The sequence below is a fragment of the Haliotis asinina genome, chromosome 2 (genome assembly GCF_037392515.1).
Source record: "Haliotis asinina isolate JCU_RB_2024 chromosome 2, JCU_Hal_asi_v2, whole genome shotgun sequence".
Taxonomy (NCBI): Eukaryota; Metazoa; Mollusca; class Gastropoda; order Lepetellida; family Haliotidae; genus Haliotis; species Haliotis asinina.
The window spans coordinates 8,644,345-8,655,538 of record NC_090281.1 but is presented as its reverse complement, the minus strand read 5'-3'; the positions used below and the strand labels follow the sequence as shown (position 1 = coordinate 8,655,538).

Genomic DNA, 11,194 nt, shown 5'->3' with positions numbered 1-11,194 from the left:
TGTGCTGCAAAGCTTTGTACGGCTTCTCATAACACATGCATGTTCGATACATGCTACTATATCATACCTCAAATTCAAATGAGTGATCAATACTCAATGATTTATTAATAGATTTGAAAAGCGTGCATACTACTCTACTCTGACTTTCTATGCATATGAATATATATGCTAAAGCGATAAATACAGATCTGCTTGTTCCTTCGACGTATTCACATTTCGATAGCACGGTATACGCTTTCAAACAGACGACATATTGTATATGACAGTGTTCATTTGAGCGTTCGCGCTACCAACGCCTCAGTTCAATGCATTTGTCCCTTTGTTTCCGTGTAGAAACAGACTGTATTAATTCTTCTAAAGCAAACTTTCATATCAATTCAAAAGAGTTGATAATTATACATATACGCCTGTGTGACAATGATCTACATTTCCCATTGCAATGGGACTCTTGTTAAACGGGGCTATCGCTTATCTTGCGATGACGCACAACTCAATGGAGAAGCTCGGCTCGTAGTTGTATGCTAATGTTGATCTATTGTTAACCACACTCATTATTCGTCCGAATTATACCTTACAATCAACAGTAGCGTTTAGCGTTGTAGTTTAATGCAGTATAGAGCCGCGTTGACCTCGTTCGATCAATGTCTCAAGTTAGCCCGGAATCAATGCCAACAATCCGAAAGAGTTTCCAAGCATTGTGTATTCTTTCCTTGAGGAAATATATCGCGATATAAATGCAACATTTGTTCTACGATGACAGATATTAAAACTATAAAGTCTGCTGCAATACAAAGATCGGAGGAGAAGTTGTATAAGCGATCGTTTTCAAACAGGCGCGTCTCCTCTGCGTTTCGCGTGCTTTGATCGATACGCCTCGCGCTTCAATGAAACAATCGTCCTCCCGTTTGTTTGCGTCATTGCAAATGGATCGAGTTACTGGCGCCATGAATAGGGTCACCCGTGGCCAGTGGGAGAGGACGATCCCTCGTTGATGTTAGTTGTAGTACGATGACCTGCATTCCACTATTTTCGGATACAAACATATCTCCGCCAATCAGAATGGAGTAACGGTTAAGGTATTTCCCTGGGATATAACGAAAACCTGGATTCTGATTGGCTATAATATTTAAGTAAGTCGTAAGCTGGATTTCGATTGGTCAATCCAATCTGTGAGCTGTTTACCGCTCTCTGAGCGAAAGCGTCGGTTGTGCGCTCTCTACTAGCTCAGGGAAGTCTTGGCAAGTGATCAGCGACACAAAGAGTGGGTGAGCATATAGTAAGAATATATTCACAATAGACTTATATTTCATTTAATTTGCACATGCAGGTATTTGCATAAGTTGTTTCTGAGCAGGTTTTGATTGTTTTTTTAATGTTTTTGCTGTCAGATTTTGTAGAAAAATGGTTGTAACTATAGTATTCTTCCTGTTGTGCCGCCATTTTTACTTCGCGCGTCCATTGAATCAACACGAACGAAACGATTGCTAAGGGATAGTTTGGTTGTGAATGTTTGTTTTTTTGCGCGTTTGTTTACAATTTACGTGAACGTAACTGCGACGATGACAGCTTGGTTTAGCTTTCGTTTTCAATAGATTTACTCAGATCAACAAGTAACGCGCTACAAATATCACCTGTGGGAAATGTTTGTGTGCGAGAGAAAACACTGTAGAAATGATGGGATCTGTTGATTTGTCAATCCTGAACAGATCAATACAAGTGGCAGACTTATATCATGATAGGAGGGAATCACCAAGTTTCGCATTACCAGTAGATGTATCTGGGATCTACAGCACATACGTTTCTGCAGGTACTGTGACATCTGTCAACGCTCTGGAGTTGGAACCAAATCAATACAATGGTATATCGGCCTGACAGTTTTGTTTGCAATGTTCACTTCGGTGGCTCATGTCGACGACACTCAAACATTTTCACATTCTTTTCACGTAAAATCCGATAGTTTTCTTTGTTGTTTTTTATACCGTTTCTTTGTTTTTGTTTACTTTAGTTGTTATTCGGGTCTTTGGAGAATTTACTATGTATTAACGGGAGAAACTTTCGAAATCAAGATATGGCGCTTTGACAACGGTCGTGATGCAACACTCCTGCATACTGTTATCGTATCGGCTTGACGCGGGAACATGCCCATGACTAAGAGTCATATTCAAAATCGGCTCCGATTTCAAACGCTTAGCTATCACGTAATGCGACGGTGTCGGAGCGGTTCGCGGAAATGGAACCTCCGATTCAAATGTCTGAATTGATATTACAGATACGTTCTCCGATTTGATAGGCTTTAATTATCCATATGTTAGCGCGACTTTGGGCTTAGGCACATTGTTGAAGCGTTAATGTCAAGGGCACTGTACGTACTGAATGAAAGGTGGGCGTGTCCCGAAGTGCAATCGGCGCAGGTCAAGCGTGCATTTGATCACTTGCTTACCGAGCTATCCAGTAAGTGGATAGAGGAAGTGGGTGCTAATTCAATTAACTAGCGTATTGTTTATTCAGCACAATATGGTTTGTTAGGAGTTGAAGCACAAGTATTGTTAATTAATGCAGTGTTCTCCATTCTCCTGTCGGGAGTAATCTACACCTAAGCATCTTTTTATAAAATGACATTTTTCTGCTTGCGTTTGGTGTAAGGTGGCTTACGAAAATGTTCCAGTTATTGCATGATGTGTTATGCTTGAAATAATGCACATCTTAAACTTTCTTCTTTTGGGATTCTAGTATGATCGTTGGGTAAGGCTGGTAATAGATAGTCAGATATTGTAAAACACTGGTGACCAGGATAGTGTGTTGTATATCAAGGGTATCATGTCATGGGTAGCCAGATGGTTGAATAACGTTTGTACCAGGTTAATGAGTTTAGCAAGTTGGGAACAATATCTCAGTTACAACGTAACCCCACGAAATGAGGCATTCATTTTCTAAAAAGTGGACTACTATGAACTCTCAAGATTGAGGTGTACATTTTCTACAGCAAGTCACCAGGCCTTTCCCACTTTGCTTCATCAGTAGTGATGGTCACCTGTGTTAAACAGATTCTTACGTTAATCATCTTATACTACAGACTTACCTATGAGAGAATTTGTTGGAATTTGGTCAGATACTGTGAATGGTATTGGCCATTAGCACAATAAAATGGAAATAAAATTGTGGAAAACATTTTCTCTAATTGATCAAGCATGCATGACAAAGGTTGCTCTTCAAGCAAGATGTTGGGGTCTCCTGATAAAGGGAGGTAACCTGATGGTGATTGCCTTGCCTTGCCTTGCCTTGCTGTGACTTGGTGTTTTTCTGTTTCAGCTAAACAGTAATGGCAGCTGCAAAGACCAAGAAGGCAGAGGCAGAAGCCAAAAAACCAGGTCAGTCTCATACTGCAGTTTGTAAATAGGGGAGTTTTATGACGACTGAACATTTCTGTTGCATCGAAGCACCAATATCAGTTGGTTGAAAGTCTGAAGGAACAAAGAAAGTACCTGATTTTATAATTTTACAGTATTAATGGTTTTGAAACCTCTTAGTGGATTCTAAAATGGGTTAGGGAGGTAACTATACTCATTAGATCATTGGGTGAAGTATATTTCATTCACAGCAGTGTACAACGCTATTAAATAATTACTTAATTAATGTAAGATTTGAATGATGCCAAATGGATGGGATATTTGGTGCAGTATGTTCCTACAGTGACGGACCTCCTTTATTGAACATTCAGTATACAAACTCACTGAATTAGGCTTTCTCTACTTTTACCAGTTTTACAGCATTATATCGCAGTGACACCAGAAATGTGCTCAACACATTGTATCAATGTTGGGATCAATTTTAAGGATAATTATCACATTTTCAAAATGATGTTCAGGTAAAGTTTGTGCTATGTGGTTTCACTTATGATAGCTCAGATTGGTCATATTGGGGTAGCTGGAGTAGCTCAATAGGTAAAGTGTTTGCTCATCACAATGAAGATCCAGGTTCAGGTTTTGCACATTGGTGTATTAAGTGTATTACTGGTGATCATACATATACATCAACCACCAAAAACCTCAAGTCTTTCACACTTCAAGTTGCTGTGACAAAATTACAATCCTAATTTTCCTGTTTTCCTTCTATAGCAAAGAAGCCAGCAAAGAAGAAGGCGGCAAAGAAGGCATCAAAGTCTGGTAAGAGTTGAGTACCTAGCCAAATCATACAGTTCTGGCTGTAAGTGATCTGAAGATGGTTTTGGAGCTGGAAATGTTCAAACTGAACTGCAAATCAGAGATTTCAGTCTGTGTAAAAATATCACATTCAAATGTAAACTTTATATGTATATATATAGATAATGATTAAATGTAATCTGATAAAGGTTTCTGATAAAAGAGAGAGATGAAACTTTCTGAAAGCAACCGTAGTGAATGGTTCATGATAGGAACTTACAAACCTATGGTTCTCACAATCTCAAATTACCTGCCCTCAAATCTTTCAAGCCTATTTGATTTGATTTGATATACTACTCAATCTAATAAACCAACCTGAGTGTGAGTTGTGATATCAAGACTGACCGTCCCTTTAAGTTCTCAACAAACATACAGGCATGTTGCATGTATGAATATATGTGGTTATTTGTTTCTAGGTGGAAAGAAAAAGTCAGTCAAGCGTGCTGGAGCTAAGAAGGGCAAGAAGTAACTTATTCCACTACAAGCAATAATCATCTTCATGATTTAGTGGGCTGCATGGACATTCTCCAAAGGGGAGTTGTCTCCCCTAAAGGGGGCATGACCCACTGCCACCTCTCCACAGTTTATTAGCCTAGATGACATTAGACTCTTTATTGTTACAGCTGAGTGGTTTTAATGGATGTTCAACATCATTTGTTTTGTCTTTGGTCTCGACTTATGTCGTCATCTATTGTACCAGTTCCGAGATTCTACAGACTGTAGCATATTTATAATTATACATCTCATAGACTCACTCTCATGTGTACAATAAACATTAAAAACACCCATCAAACTGACTTATCTTTCTCTCCATTAGACGTATTTAAAACAAAATTTTAAAAAATGATCAGAACTGAATGTGTATTAGTTTTCTGAATGAGAAGTTTGGGTTTTCAAGTCATTTAAGAGAATCAGGACCATATCACATACAGAATATTATGCAGAATGTTTACTCTAGCCTCACACAAAATAATTTGTTTTTCCCCATCTCTGTTGCATTGTATGCGGTACCTTTAACTAGATTCAGGATTCACAGATACTACAACCTGATGCTTTAAAGACTGAATGACCATTTTCTGTACCTTTCTGTTTCAACAGCTTTGCAAAATTATAGAAATCACACTTTTCAAAGCATACTGCAGACAGGTTCCAATACGAGATGATATCTGATCTGATCTAGCACTATGATCACATTAATATCTGTCATTTCTGGATAAGCTGTATTTACATAAAGGCTGTTTAGAAAAACAATGAATTCAATCTTGGATTTGTACTGAAACTCAATCAGGGTTGTTTCTACAGCCAAGGGTGGCAACTCTGCATGGTGGATTGCAAATCAATGGCCAGTTATGCCCCCTTACCATTTAATTCGCTCGCCCATGCCCACGCCCCACCAATGAATATTGACAGCTCAACTTGTTTCAGTGTTGGTACATACAAGTTTAGGTACATACAAAAAAGGGAACAGTAAAAGAATATGTAAATCACAACCATATCTGAAGCTATGCGCTGCTACATTAATGGTGGTACAGTTATGATCTTACACACATTATTACAAGTTCCTTACAACAATCATCTCTGCTAATGTTGATATTGGTATGAAAACTTCTCCCTGGCAACAAACTTTGTCATGTGTAATCTGAACTTATGTTAAAACCATCAAACAAGTCACCAAAGCCACTGGATTCATCACTTTCTCTTGTAACAGTCTGGTTGCCATAGATGACCATTTGGTATCTAGAATCCCTCAGAGTAACAAAATATTTGTATGCCTTTTATTTAAGAGGGGAGACATGAATAAATTCACTGTCCAGTAAGTTTCTTAAAGTCTTATAATACTCGGTTACTCTTGTCGACTTATTCAATGGCATCATCAACAAACAGCCCATGCATACAACCACAGAGTGTGTCATGGACTACTAAACTTCATCCACCTTTGGTACACACAGATTTAGCAACTCAATATCCAGAATCCCTGAGTGAAAAATGAGGTTCAGACAACCTTAGGGCACTTATGAGACAAGATATCTCACCACTCAATATCTTTTTATGCCTTAATTGAGGCTGTTGATGACATATAAAGAATACTAATACTAAAGAATTTTAGCAGAACTCTATACAGTTCCTTTTCGTCATTGTTTCACATAGATCATTTTAAGCAAATATATCTGTATTTATGATTGTTATGACTCTTAAACCAAGCCAAGAAATGTTTGGAACATCCACACTGTTTCCAAGGAAATATGACACAACATAACTTAGAAAATGTTTAAAATATATAAGGCACCAGTTGTTCTGAAAAGCAAGTTTCCTTGAAAAATACTGAAAAGTTTTAATGTCCTGGCCTAGAAACAAAACATACTCTAGATTAAGTTGTAATTAAATTACAATGTACAAAGTACTGTGAATGCAATGCACATGCCAAGTTACTGTTGTCAAATTACAGCAAGGAATTTGATGGAACTTTCATCTGATATGATACATCTTTCCTCCCTTAGGGTGGCAATGTCCCCACTGCTAAAGGAGAGTGAAATATTTATCATATGTACTCAGAGGCAAAAGTTACTGTGACTTGGACATTTCCCCATAAAAAAAAATAGTGTAACATACGATTTCAAACTACCTAAAAAAAATGGAAAACTGCACGCCCAAAAGCACCAATGACACCATTCGAGGAATTTGTATGATTTTCTTGCGAAAAATGGAATTTTTGACTGAATGTAGTGTCAGTTGACTTTATAAACGATGGCCACTGATTTTGCATCACATTCTTAGTCTTGATATTGTTTCAAGTTGCAATAGTCAGAAAAACATTCAAATTTGGCAGTTGTTTTTCATTTTCACCATGCCGCAGCTGATGGAAAATGACAGATGGAGAGCAGTTGGGATGATCGAAGCTGGAACATCACAATGTGAAGCTGCACGCCAATTCAATGTCCACACAAACACCATAAGCAGTCTATGGAGACGTTATCAGCAATACGCCCACATCAGACACCGTCCCAGAACTGGTCATCCATCCGCCTGTAACAACATCTCGACAACACAGGTGGATTCGAACCACGCACCTTCGCCGGAGAATTCAACCAGCCACTCGTACAACTCAGACTATCCCTGGTCACAGAGGCATCTCAGCTAGCTGTTTATGGCATCCATACAAGACGTCCGGCAAGACGAATAATCTTGACCCGTGACCATCGACATCAACGTTTTCAGTGGGCTAGACATTTACAGTGGAGAGCATGCAAGTAGGGACTTGTTCTCTTCACCGATGAATCACGGTTCCTGTTACATGTGTTTGATGCAGACGTCATGGGAACGTTACGCTCATCCATGTGTTCTGGAGGGAGATTGCTTTGGGTGGTGTGGTGTAATGGTATGGGGTGGGATAACCAGCACTGGAAGAACAGATTTAGTGTTGATTAATGGCAATCCTACTGGCCTGAGATACTGGGTTGAAATTGTGAACAATACTGTGCTACCGTTTTTACAGCAGGATGGTCTGGGTTTGATGCTTCAACAGGATAATGCTCGACTTCATATTGCTAGGGTTGTTCAGCAGCATCTCGCTCAGAACAATGATAATGTTCTAACAAGGCCTGCGAAATCACCTGACCTCAATCCAATTGAACATGTTTGGGACGAGATGGATCAACGTCGGCGATGCCTCCCAAATCCACCCACAACCCTGCCAGAACTGTGTCTGATTCTTCAGTAGACATGGAACAACATCCCCCAGGCTTTCCTTGCATGTTTAGTGGGCTTGATGAGATGAAGATGCATTGCTGCAGATGGTAGCCATACTACTGACTTTGTCAACCCTGTCTACGACCCCCTTAAGTGAAACATCTCATTTGCATATCAGATGAAATCTTTGTAAATGTTTTGTTACTCTTGTAACACAGTTTACTCATTTTGAAATACAGCATGTTTTCTTCAAGTACTCTTTGTTGTATATCATAGTAACATTTGCCTCTGAGTATATTTACTTCTTTGTAATTTTTTTGGTCACCTACAAGATGCCTGAAATGACTGGTGTCTGCATTATCAGAAAATGTAAGCTGCAAAGTTTTATTATCAGGCTTACATAAGTTTGAAAAGTTGTCAAATTGTTGTGATGAAGTTGAAAATAAGGTCAAGCTCACCCAAATCAACAAGTGTCTGCAAAATCCTCCAGTGCATATCGCAAATGACTATTGAACAAATCATAAAAGAACAGAATGCATCACAGAGATCACAAAATGTGGGGACTGGAGAGTGTGGGATACACACAAATTGAATGTTGAACACAAACATTTACACATTTATTTGAAGGTGAAAGGCAATGAAAATTTGCATGATTCATAAATATAATTCAACAATTTCATAATTAGAGAAAAGGAATTAAAAGAACATAACTGTCTTTGAACAACAAATAGTCCTTCAATATTAGCATCCCCAAAATTGGTTCGTCCAACTGAAGAAGATATCCGACAATATATAGCATGGAGCGGACGTATTAAACATCTTTCAGTCTTGGTCCCCATGCCTGTCACATGAGGTCAAGTGTTTGGACTACTCTGCCTTTATGTCAAGTTTCACAGTGTTCACTTTCCTGGTGCATCAAACAAGGGCTTCAGAAACACCAAGAATTCAAGTTACATCTGACAGAAATTCCCAGCCGAGTTTCAAGTGTCCACAACAGCTCATTACCTTTGCCCATCTTTCAACTTGCAAATAATCAATTCCAGTATTGTTCATAACATTCCAATGTCTTTACAGTTACTAATATTTGGCAACAAATCAATTCCTCTTTCACTAAAATATAATTCGTAAACTATATTTGCAACAAACATCACAACATGAGGTACAAGCATGCTGTTGCTGAGGCAAGTCATGATGACTGATGTCACTTCGTGCATGTCTTTGCTGTTGAGCCTGCTGTTTAGCAGGTCGTTGGGGTTTTGTTTCCATTGTTTCAAGCTGAAAAGATTAAAATATGAATTGATTTCTCAACACCTGGTGTCATATTTTCCACCCACAACTTTAGGTGTCAGAAGTGTCACTTCTGTTGAATGACAGTGTGAAGACAGACTGTCTTCCAGTGGCATAATCCCAATGATTGTGTGCTGACTGAGCATCAAAGAACAATCTGATAATGTGGGTAGGAGTGTGAGACTATCCTCCTGCAGTAACAGCATAGTTGTATTGTGTGATGTTGTTATGCATTTTGCATATACACTTTCTTTGAAGATAGTCTTCTTAGTTTTGACATCATGAGCTTGCTGAAGTCACCACTCAGCAGCAATGATGTCCCCTGTGTAAAGATAGTGACTTGCCAGCATGATGATCCAGTTAAAAGAGCAGCAAAAGTTCTTTGCAAATCTTCCTCCAAAACCACTAGTTATACCCACTGGAAGCCGGCTGACCATTTTCAAGAACAAGCCAGTGAAGGTATGAGACATCACCCTGGAAGAATGGTTACTTGATGCCAGGTGCACAGTAGAGGCAAGAAAGTGGAGTGATGAAGAACATGCCCTTCTCCACTGCCAACACCTTGGGGACAGAGCATGGTAGATTTTAGCAGGACGATCCTTTGTGAAAGAATCACAGAGGACAAAGTAACTTGCTTTGCCCTGCTTTTATTCCTATCATCAAAAGCAGGAACAGGATCGATCTCATTACCCTTTCAATGGACCTGATTGATCTGTACGATCACATTACCAAGATCGAGCCAGCCTTCTTTGTCAGAGGAAGAGTGTCCTGAAAACCAGTTCACTGAGGCAGCATCCAACAACACTATCGAAAGGGAGAAAAGGTGTCTCACCAGGGAGCAACCAAATCGAGAGTTCCATCGACATGCCTGACCATTTGATCGAGTGGAGTGTTTAGAATGTAACTGCTGCAAGGGACAAGGTACCTGTAGAGTAGCATCACATCAAGATGGATGACATTGTAAAACGCCAAGCCGATCTGATTGAGAAGCAACAACAATAAATAAACTGATGAGGTGCAGACCATGTGGAGTTAGGAAGAAGAAGTGCTGGATCTCTGCACAGTCAGGTCACATGCAGCATAACTGCCCAGCTAGAAGTAAGCCATCAAACTAGTCGATCCTGTTGTGAAGGACCACACAGTTAGAGTGAAGCGTATTCATGTTGATGAAGGTCCATCCTTGTCTAGGATAGCAGGGACATGCCCCTTGGGTCAATTGGTAGTTGCTGGAGTCCGAATGAAGAGCCGTGTTGATACTGGTGTCTAAGTCTCCACTACCACGGAATCATTCATTGACTGCAGTCAGCAACTACAGTATATCCTACTTGGGCCTCATCTCATTCCATGTTTCAGTCTAACAATAAAAGTTTTTATTCAGTTAGCTTTCTTGTTGTCAAGGATCCATGGCTAATGCCATGAGAGAATAAAAAACAGAAGTCCCTGGAAATCTTAGATTTAAATCTCTAAAAGAGTAGAAATTGAAAGTCAAGAATGAAAATATTCAAATTCTGGACTCCCTTTCCAACATTTTGGCCTCTATCAAGGAACACTAGCTTGCTTGGCAAAAAGAACAGATCTGTCATCATCCCTACAAGATCCCTCCAAGTAGTAGACTGTAGAGTAATCCCTCCAAAGTGCCTTTCACAGCTTTAGTTAGAAGATTTCACTTCCCTTTCCCAGGAGCCTTTCAGTAACAAAATCTGTTGTCACTGTTGACCACACTGGTGTTATACCTGTAAAGCTTGTCAGCTGCACCGACGCCAACATCTACTTGAAGCCAAGAACCCTGATCAGCATTTTAAATGAGGCCAACACTGAACCAACTATTGATTTCAGCTGTAAGAAGCAATAGTAACTGAAGGCAAGTCCATTCACACTGAATGACCAGCTTGTTGACAACATTTACAGAGAATGGATGTTAACAGTCATTTACCATCAGACGGCAGACACCACAAGCTTCCTCACAAGTACTCCACCACATTCAGTGAAGATGACTATGACACTGGGTTCTGTGATGCCAT

At 39.5% G+C, this 11,194-nt stretch overlaps 1 long non-coding RNA gene across 2 annotated transcripts; it reads left to right on the top strand.

Annotated features, from left to right (window-relative positions):
- The first annotated feature begins 1,132 nt into the window (after window positions 1–1,132).
- Window positions 1,133–4,992, top strand: LOC137273197 (uncharacterized). Of its 2 annotated transcripts, none has more exons than XR_010956129.1 (4): window positions 1,133–1,265; window positions 3,310–3,368; window positions 4,116–4,163; window positions 4,616–4,992. It is a non-coding gene; the product is annotated as an uncharacterized lncRNA (long non-coding RNA). The 2 variants fall into 2 exon arrangements; XR_010956128.1 differs by having other exon boundaries at window positions 1,172–1,276.
- The last annotated feature ends 6,202 nt before the right edge of the window (window positions 4,993–11,194 follow it).